Consider the following 11434-nt stretch of genomic DNA (forward strand, 5'->3'; position numbering starts at 1 on the left):
ATAAGACGACTTTATAAAAAAAATACTAATGCATTTATTTCAGCTTTATACCGTTTCTGTCCAGGGACAGTTAAAAAATAAAAAATAAAAAGTGAGGTTGGGGGGGGGGGGGGGGGGGGCGGTAGGGGGGCCGGCAGGGGGGCCGGCAGGGGGGCCATTCTCTGACCAATGGTGGCCGTGGCCCCCCAGTGGTTTGTGTGTCTGCCCAATGTGTGTATGCACAGTTTGTGTGTGAGTGTGTGTGTGTGTGTGTGCGTGTGAACTCACTGGTGTTGATGAGGAACTGGTTGGAGACTCCAGGGTGGTCAACATCATGGATGGCAGCAGCAAACAGAGCAGCCAGGATCTCTAGATCAGTAAACACACCCTGACACACGCACACACCATATACACACGCACACCATATACACACGCACCATATACACACACACCATATACACACACCATATACACACATACACACAAACACCACATATACACACACACCACACACACACCATTGTTGCCAGGATGTATAGTTTAAAGTTCATATGGAGGTCGTTCATAGGTCAAAGGTTGTGTGTGTGTGTGCTCACGTGGAGGGCCGGGGAGGACAGCAGCACGTGGATGGACTGCGTGACGTCGGCGGCATGCAGGCTGTTGTGGTATGCCACGTTGCCATGGTAATGATCCTCCAAGGTCATCACATAGGTCATGAAGGTGTCGACCGGAATCCTGAAGGTCTTCAACAGCTGCCGCTCCTGCACACAGACACATACACACGCACATTACACATGCACATTTATGTACAATACACACAAGTTTGCTTTTCTATCCTAGTGGGGCCCAACCATTCACTCCCATGTAAAACTGTTATTAAACCACTAAGCAATTCCCCGAGCCCTGACCCTCTCACTACACCTTCTCACCTGGAAGATGGCGTACATGACACAGCTGAGAGGTCTGTTGATGGACATCTCTGCCACCCTGAAAATGTTGAAGCTCCACTTGTTCAGGTCCTCCAGCTCCTACACACACACACACACACACACACACACACACACACACACACACACATCAATGACTGTGTAGGTTAGGGGTGGAGGAAAAAAACGATTTGCATTTGCGATTCAGTCTTCTAGGGATTCATATCGATTCACAAATATCAAAAAGGATTGGGATTTTTGGGAACACAACTGCCTATCACAGTCAAATAGAAACAAGTAACACTAAACAGCAAACCGGAATCAAATGTAAGCATATATATATTAAAGGCTCAAGACGCACTTGTTCCGGGAGTACAACGGTACTTAGGAACGGCTCGCTTGACCCGATGTTAGTTTCCTCAAGGATCACAATGACTCTTGCTTAGAGACTTGTTGCTCTTGTGGTTAGTGGTAACTGATTTAAATTTTTGTTCTCGCTGTGATATATTGTTTTATTACTGTTGCTTGCTTTTTTCCACAGGTACACTTGCACTTATAGCTGTTCATGTTGTTTAATTGTAACTTGTTTAACTACATGCTCTTATGGTTCTTCCCTTTGGCACTTACTTTGGTTGTTCACAATGTGTGCTTCATATTTTGGCTACTCGCGATGTTTTTTGGCTATCTTGTTGTTATGATCAGTGACCTATGCACTTTGTAAAGCTCTCTCTTGGAAGTCGCTTTGGATAAAAGCGTCTGCTAAATGAATAAATGTAAATGTAAATATATTAAATCGAAATTTGATTTTCAAAAATTGAAAAAATCGTGAATCGAAAAAATTGTCGACCCCAAGAATCGATTCAAAAAAAGAATCCCACCCCTAGTGTACGTAAGTGCATTTAAACAGTTGTGTGTGTGTGTGTGTGCGTGTGTGTGTGTGTGCGTGTGTGTGTGTGTGTACCTGGGCCAGCTCGTCTTCCCGGGGGGAGGGTACCCCGAGGCGAGGCAGTGAGGCACTGGAGAGGGAGGAGCTGTGAGGCAGTGAGGCACTGGAGAGGGAGGAGCTGTGAGGCAGTGAGGCACTGGAGAGGGAGGAGCTGTGAGGCAGCCCCAGCTTCCTCACCCCCAGGATCAAGCTCATGGGCTGCTCTTTCAGGGGGGATGGAGTCAGGTCCACCTCGTGCTGCTCTTTCAAGGGGGATGGAGTCAGGTCCACCTCGTGCTGCTCTTTCAGGGGGGATGGAGTCAGGTCCACCTCGTGCTGCTCTTTCAGGGGGGATGGAGTCAGGTCCACCTCGTGCTGCTCTTTCAGGGGGGATGGAGTCAGGTCCACCTCGTGCTGCTCTTTCAGGGGGGATGGAGTCAGGTCCACCTCGTGCTGCTCTTTCAGGGGGGACGGAGTCAGGTCCACCTCGTGCTGCTTGTCTGCACACACACACACACACACACACACACACACACACACACACACACACACACACACACACAGGAAGACAGGTAAGCAGGCAGATACAGAAAGACAGGTAGACAGGGAGACAGGGAGACAGTGGAGAGGTAGACAGGTAGACAGGTAACAGGTAGACAGGGAGACAGAGAGACAGGTAGACTGGTAGACAGGTAGACAGTAGAGAGGGAGACAGGGTGACAGGGAGACAGGGTGACAGGGTGACAGGGAGACAGCTAGACAGAGAGACAGGGAGACAGGGAGACAGGGAGACAGGGTGACAGGGAGACAGGGAGACAGGGAGACAGAGAGACAGAGAGACAGGGAGACAGGTAGAGAGGTAGACAGGGAGACAGGGTGACAAAGAGACAGGGTGACAGAGAGACAGGTAGACAGGGTGACAGGGAGACAGGGAGACAGGGAGACAGGGTGACAGGGAGACGGAGACAGAGAGACAGGGTGACAGGGAGACAGGGTGACAGGGAGACAGGGAGACAGGGTGACAGGGAGACAGGGTGACAGGGTGACAGGGTGACAGGGAGACAGGTAGACAGGGTGACAGGGTGACAGGGTGACAGGGTGACAGAGAGACAGGGTGACAGGGAGACAGGGTGACAGGGAGACAGGTACACAGGGAGACAGGTACACAGGGAGAAATGGAGACAGGGTGACAGGGAGACAGGTAGACAGGGTGACAGGGAGACAGGGAGACAGGGAGACAAGGAGACAGGGTGACAGGGTGACAGGGAGACAGGGTGACAGGGTGACAGGGTGACAGGGTGACAGGGAGACAGGTAGACAGGGTGACAGGGTGACAGGGAGACAGGGTGACAGGGAGACAGGGTGACAGGGAGATAGGGAGACAGGGTGACAGGGTGACAGGGTGACAGGGAGACAGGGAGACAGTCTCACCCAGGAAGGTGCTGGAGATGTACTCTGATACCTGGTTCCCAGAGCGACTCGTCTCTGACAGGTGAGACAGCTCCCTGTTCAGCATCCGCTTGAACTGAGGGAGGAGGTCATGTTGGGGTTACATCAGGGTTAGGGTCATGTGATGGTTACCGTGGTGACCCTGAGGTGGTGTTTACCTTGTTGGAGGCCATGTCTGAGACAGAGCGGTGTGTCTGCAGAGTGTCCAGCTGCTCCAGACACCAGTCCAGCTCCAGGAGCGTCTCCTGGGCAACCTGCTGGTGCTGCTCCTCTGTCAGAGCGGATACGCCCTCACGCTGGGGCACCCCCCTGAGGACAGGAGCTGCAGCCTTAACACACACCACCACACACACCACACACACACCACACACACCACCACACACACCACCACACACACCACACACACACCACACACACCACCACACACACCACCACACCACCACACACACCACCACACCACCACACACACCATACACACACCACCACACACACCACCACACACACCACCACACACACCACCACACACACCATACACACACCACCACACACACCACCACACCACCACACACACCATACACACACCACCACACACACCACCACACACACCACCACACACACCACCACACCACCACACACACCACCACACACACCACCACACCACCACACACACCATACACACACCACCACACACACCACCACACCACCACACACACCATACACACACCACCACACACACCACCACACCACCACACACACCATACACACACCACCACACACACCACCACACACACCACCACACACACCACCACACCACCACACACACCATACACACACCACCACACACACCATACACACACCACCACACACACCACCACACCACCACACACACCATACACACACCACCACACACACCACACACACCACCACACACACCACCACACCACCACACACACCACCACACACACCACCACACCACCACACACACCATACACACACCACCACACACACCACCACACCACCACACACCACCACACACACCACCACACCACCACACACACCACCACACCACCACACACACCATACACACACCACCACACACACCACCACACACACCACACACACCACCACACCACCACACACACCACCACACCACCACACACACCATACACACACCACCACACACACCACCACACACACCACCACACCACCACACACACCATACACACACCACCACACCACCACACACACCATACACACACCACCACACACACCACCACACACACCACACACATCACCACACACACCACCACACACACCACCACACACACCACACACACACCACCACACACACCACCACACACACACCACCACACACCACCTACCACAAACACCACCACCACACCACCACACACACCACCACACACCACCACACACACCACACCACACACACCTACCACACACACCACCACACAAACCACCACACACACCACCACACCACCACACACACCACCACACACCACACACACACCACCACACACACCACCACACACACCGCCACCACACCACCACACACACCACCACACACACCACCACACACACCACCACCACACCACCACACACACCACCACACACACCACACACACACCACCACACACACCACACACACACACCACCACACATCACCACCACACACACCACCACACACACCACCACCACACCACCACACACACCACCACACACACCACACACACACCACCACACACACCACACACACACACCACCACACATCACCACCACACACACCACCACACACACACCACCACACACACCACACACACCACCACACAGACCACATACACCACCACACACACTACACCACACCACACACACCTACCACACACACCACCACCACACCACCACACACACCACACACACACACCACCACACATCACCACCACACACACCACCACACACACCACCACCACACACACCACACACACACCACCACACACACCACCACACACACCACATACACCACCACACACACCACCACACACACCTACCACACACACCACCACACACACCACCACACACACCACACACACACACCACCACACACACCACCACACACAGCACCACACACACCACACACACCTACCACACACACCACCACACACACCACACACACCACCACACACACCACACCACAACACACCACCACACAGACCACAACACACCACCACAACACACACACCACCACACACACCACCTACCACACACACCACACACACACCACAACACACCACACCTACCACACACACCACCACACCACACACACCACCACACACACCACACCACCACACACCACTCCCTAATCACTTCTCACGCTGGAGAGATTCAAGGGAAGGTCCCCGAACGACACTGACCTCATGGTTGCCGTGGAGACGTTGGCCAGGAGGGTGAAGTTGTTCCGGACCGACCGCAGACTGGCCAACACCTGTGTGACATCACAAGGTAAGGGGTCACTACAACATGACACATGGAGACATGTAGGATGGAGCTCTACTGACTACTTTATTTTATTCTTTCTATTTCGATTATATTTATCAGCACACCCCTTTCCAAAACCGGTTTTTTGTTATTAATTTGGTGGTGGTGGTGGTAGGGAGTCAGATGGCTGAGTGATTAGGGAATCGGGCTAGTAATCAGAAGGTTGCTAGTTCAATTCCCGGCTATGCCAACCAAATGACGTTGTGTCCTTGGGCAAGGCACTTCACCCTACTTGCCTCGGGGGAATGTCCCTGTACTTACTGTAAGTCGCTCTGGATAAGAGCGTCTGCTAAATGACTAAATGTAAATGTAAATTGTTATAAGTTTACTCTTTGTATATCTATGTGTGTATATACACATGTATATAAGTGTCTCTACATATGTGTATATCTGTGTGTGTATATATGTTTATGTGTATATATGTGTATATACAAGTGTATGTGTGTGCAACAGTGTTGTGACACACAGCAAACGGACCTGAGCAAACGGAGTGACAATGAAGTCTTCACCTGCATGTCTGAGAAAAGAGGGGGAGAGAGAGAAGAAGGGGAGAGAGGGAGAGAGACGGAGAGAGAGATGGTGGGAGAGAAAATTATAGTAAGTTCTGTTATCCTAGATGTGCATGTACCGTATGTTGCAGGCTACTTTAGACAGACACTCCCCCTACCTCCCCCTCCTCCCTGCCTCCCCCTCCTCCCCCCTGTCTCCCTCCCCCTGCTTCTCCTTCCCCCCCTCCTCTTCCCCTTCCTCTCCCTCCCTCCCCCCTCCTCCTCCCCCTTCTCCCTCTTCCTCACCCCTCGCTGGTGGCAGAGTTGCGTGACAGTGTCTTGGGGGACATGTCGTAGTCGTAGTCGGAGCGGTACAGGAAGGACTCTCTTCTCTGGCCCTGGTGGAGGGATGGGTGGAGGGATGGGTGGAGGGATGGGCTCTGGAACCCCAGGGGGGTGTGGCCAGGAGAGACCCCCCCGTTCTCCATCTCGTACCTGGAACACACACATCAACACACACAGGAAGGACAATATGTGTTAGGAACTATTCCTGTGTGTGTGTATGCGTGTGTGTGTGCGAGTGTGTGTGTGTATATATTGTGTGTGTGAGGGTGTTTGTGTATATAGTATGTGTGTGTGTGCGTACCCGTCTGGGTGTGTGATGGCAATGCGTGGGGGTATGTGCAGGGGCAGGGTTGTGGGGCGGGGCACGTTGTTCTGAACCTCAGGAGAGCGTGTCCTGTCACGGGGGCGGAGCCAACACGGCACCTGCACCAATCAGGATGACACAACAGCTGATGCATAGACACAGTCAGAGTTAGGCAGGTAACCCCGGTGACGGTTGGTCTGCAAGCTAGATGCGTAGCTAGCCAATATACACCTTGTATATTAGGTGGCTATTTACGTAACAAGTAGCTAGTTAGGAACTAGCTAGTCGTTAGCGGCTAGGTAGTCCCTCACCTGCAAACTGGAGGATAGTCTCCTGCTCCGCCCCCTTCGTAGCTCCGCCCCCAGGGTAGCTCCCGACGTATAGGAGCGGCTGTACTGAGCAGGCTCCCCCCTCTCCCCGCCCCCGGGAGTCTCTGCATTGCTGTCCTGATCACGGGGGGAGAGAGTGGAGGGAGGGAGGGGGAGGGGGGAGGGAGGGAGGGGTGAGTGTGTTCGAGAAAGAGCAGAGGTAGAATGAAACAGAGAGACAAAGATTGAGAAAGAGGCAAGGAGATAAAATGAGACATAGAAAAAGCAAGATCAACTCTAACCCTTCTGGACAGAGTACTTGTGCGATCCTGCAGTACCACACAGTCCAGCAGGGGGCGCTCCAGGTGAACAGCAGCTAACTAAGGACACTCAGAAAACACCACTATATCCTTATATGTGTTATTATTGGAGATGTGTGTGTGGGGTGTGTGTGGTGTGTGTATGGTGTGTGTGTGTGTATGGTGTGTGTGTGTATGGTGTGTGTGTTTGTGTGTATGTGGTGTGTGTATGGTGTGTGTCTGTGTGTATAGTGTGTGTGTGTATGGTGTGTGTGTATGGTGTGTGTGTTTGTGTGTGTGGTGTGTGTGTGTGTGTGTGTGTGTGTGTATGTATGGTGTGTGTGTGTGTGTGTGTGTGTGTGTGTGTGTGTGTGTGTGTGTGTGTGTGTGAATGAGCCCTCTCCTGATCTGCACTGCAGCACCGTAGCAACACTGAGGGAATGGCAGCAGTTGCTAGGCAACAGTGCCGTGTTTCCTCCATGCTGCGTTTGAAGTCCTCCAGATGTGCACACACACACATCATGCACACACATGCACAAATCATACACAGACACACATGTCCACGCATACAAATAGCCTTACACACACACACACATATCCCAAAAGAAGTGTGGTACAACAAGTACCATCCTGTGTCCCTACAGTAGGACTCTTCCTGTAAACAAACCACTCTCTCTCCTCTCCTCCTCTCTATATCCTCTCCTCCTCCTCTCTCTCTCTCTCTCTCTCTCTCTCCCTATCTCTCCTCTCTCTCTCTTTCTCTCCTCCTCTCTCTCCTCTGCTAAGTCTTCCAGACACACACACCTTACACACACGCACACACTGCTGTCTGTCTGGGCAGAGAGAGCTTGTCTACGTGAGTACGTGTGTGTGCGTGTAAGTGTGTGAATGTGTATGTGGAGTGTATTCATCTATCTGTGTGTGTGTGTGTGTGTTTAACTGTGTGTGTGCACCTCAATGTATGTATGTATATGTGTGTGTGTGTGTTTGTGGATGAGGTGTGTGAGTAAGGTGTGTGTGAGTAAGGTGTGTGCGTGTGTGAGTAAGGTGTGTGAGTGTGAGTAAGGTGTGTGTGTACCTCTTCTCCAGTGACCATCAGCACGCTACGACTCTTCTTCATGCTGATTGGCTGGCCCTGCGCTCCTGGGCGGAGCTGAGCAGAACCCAGACAACAGAGGAGTTGCAGCGCCAGGTCAGGGGTCAGGGGTCGAACCAAGGTCAAACACCCCGGGGGGGTCAAACCCAGGCCCCCATCTGACAGCCAATCACCTCCTCTCTGGCGTACACCTCCTCAAGTTCTGATTGGCCAGATCTGTGGTCCTGTGAAACACCTGACAAAGTCAGCAGGTGCTAGTGATCCCCAGTCTGATGTATTGAGGGGAGTCGTAGAATCCTTGACATGGTTACTCGGGGTAGTAAGCCTTTCTGTGATTGGCCGGCTGGATCCGTGTTCTTCAGAGTGCTTGCTTGTGATTGGGCCATCAGCGTACGAGAGTGAAGAGGGTCCTAGAAGCCTGGTTTTGATTGGCTGAACAGAGAGACTCTATGGCTAGTGTTGTAATCCTGGCTGTGATTGGAGGATGATTTTGGAACCTAGGTGGGAAACCGAGAGGGTTAAGTTATGTTATTAACACACACACACAGACACGTTCATACACATACACACACACTTGTCAACAGCTCAACAGTTCATTCACAACCAGACTCTTCACAGGACAGACTGATATGACCCACTTCTAACTCTTTGTGTCTGCATGTGTGTGTGTGTCTGCATGTGTGTGTGTGTGTGTGTGTGTCTGTATTTGTGTATGTATCTTTGTGTGTATATCTGTGGTTAACAGTGAACCAAGGGATTTTAGAATTTTAATCCCACAGAATAAGGTGATCTAGGAACGTACCCTCTACACAGAACACACACGATACATGAGGACTAGCCCAACATCATGTATACACATGAACAGCGTGTGCTAGATGCACACACACACACAGACACACACACACAGACACACAGACACACAGACACACTCACCTTGATCGCCTCAAGATCGCTGGGAAGGTTTCATCTCTGATTCCTCGCTTCTCCCTTCTCTTCTTCCTCTCCTCCCTCTCTCCTCTGTCCTCCTTGCTCGTTTTCTCTCTCTGCAGGCGTGTGTTACAGTGGAGGATGCACCCGCTCTCCTCCCCCTTCCTCCCCTTCCACAGTGGTCTCCCCCAAACCCCCGTCCCCTGTCGCTTCAGTGGTCTCCCCCATCCTTCCCCCTTCCTCTCCTCCATTGCTCCTCCAATCCTCATCTACAATTCTCAACACCGTGCTCTCTTACACATTTAGCCCCCTCTCTCTCTCTCTCTCTCTCTCTCTCTCTCTCTCTCTCTCTCTCTCTCTCTCTCTCTCTCTCTCTCTCTCTCTCTCTCTCACACACGTCTTTCTCTCTCTACCTCACACATGTCTCTCTCTCTCTCTCTCTCTCTACCTCACACACATAACCCTCTCTCCCTACCTCACACACATAGCCCTCTCTCTCTCTGTACTTCACACACATAGCCCTCTCTCTCTCCCTACCTCACACACATAGCCCTCTCTCTCTCTGTACTTCACACACATAGCCCTCTCTCTCTCTGTACCTCACACACATAGCCCTCTGTCTCTCCCTACCTCACACACATAGCCCTCTCTCTCTCCCTACCTCACACACATAGCCCTCTCTCTCTCCCTACCTCACACACATAGCCCTCTCTCTCTCCCTACCTCACACACATAGCCCTCTCTCTCTCCCTACTTCACACACATAGCCCTCTCTCTCTCTGTACTTCACACACATAGCCCTCTCTCTCTCCCTACTTCACACACATAACCCTCTCTCTCTCCCTACCTCACACACATAGCCCTCTCTCTCTCCCTACTTCACACACATAGCCCTCTCTCTCTCCCTACTTCACACACATAGCCCTCTCTCTCTCTGTACTTCACACACATAGCCCTCTCTCTCTCCCTACTTCACACACATAGCCCTCTCTCTCTCTCTCCCTACCTCACACACATAGCCCTCTCTCTCTCCCTACTTCACACACATAGCCCTCTCTCTCTCCCTACCTCACACACATAGCCCTCTCTCTCTCCCTGCTTCACACACATAGCCCTCTCTCTCTCCCTACCTCACACACATAGCCCTCTCTCTCTCCCTACCTCACACACATAGCCCTCTCTCTCTCTGTACTTCACACACATAGCCCTCTCTCTCTCCTTACCTCACACACATAGCCCTCTCTCTCTCCCTACCTCACACACATAGCCCTCTCTCTCCCTACCTCACACACATAGCCCTCTCTCTCTCCCTACCTCACACACATAGCCCTCTCTCTCTCCCTACCTCACACACATAGCCCTCTCTCTCTCCCTACCTCACACACATAGCCCTCTCTCTCCTCTTTTGAAAATGTTTACTCGCCCAGACACACAAAACACAACATATTATCAGGTGATCTGTTTATATCTGATGATGAATCCAAAATGTTCTCAAATGTAATAAAAACATTGATTACACATTGAAATGTACAGGTTAATCATCGGGTTATTTTCCAGACAGCAAACAGTGGTGAGCAGTTCATAATCTGAGTCATGATGTTATCCATGATAAAAGCCTGAACTATACACTACCTCACTGTGACCACCAGGGGGGGCAACAGCCTGAACTATACACTACCTCACTGTGACCACCAGGAGGGGCAACAGCCTGAACTATACACTACCTCACTGGACTGAACTATACACTACCTCACTGTGACCACCAGGGGGGGCAACAGCCTGAACTATACACTACCTCACTGTGACCACCAGGGGGGGCAACAGCCTGAACTATACAC

General features: G+C 51.9%; 1 pseudogene; it reads right to left on the reverse strand.

Moving 5' to 3' along the window:
* LOC136965002 (3',5'-cyclic-AMP phosphodiesterase 4C-like) overlaps positions 1–8693 on the reverse strand; it is a 12880-nt pseudogene extending 4187 nt beyond the window's left edge.
* Between the last annotated feature and the right edge of the window lie 2741 nt (positions 8694–11434).

Source organism: Osmerus mordax, chromosome 21 (assembly GCF_038355195.1).
Source record: "Osmerus mordax isolate fOsmMor3 chromosome 21, fOsmMor3.pri, whole genome shotgun sequence".
NCBI classification, from domain to species: domain Eukaryota; kingdom Metazoa; phylum Chordata; class Actinopteri; order Osmeriformes; family Osmeridae; genus Osmerus; species Osmerus mordax.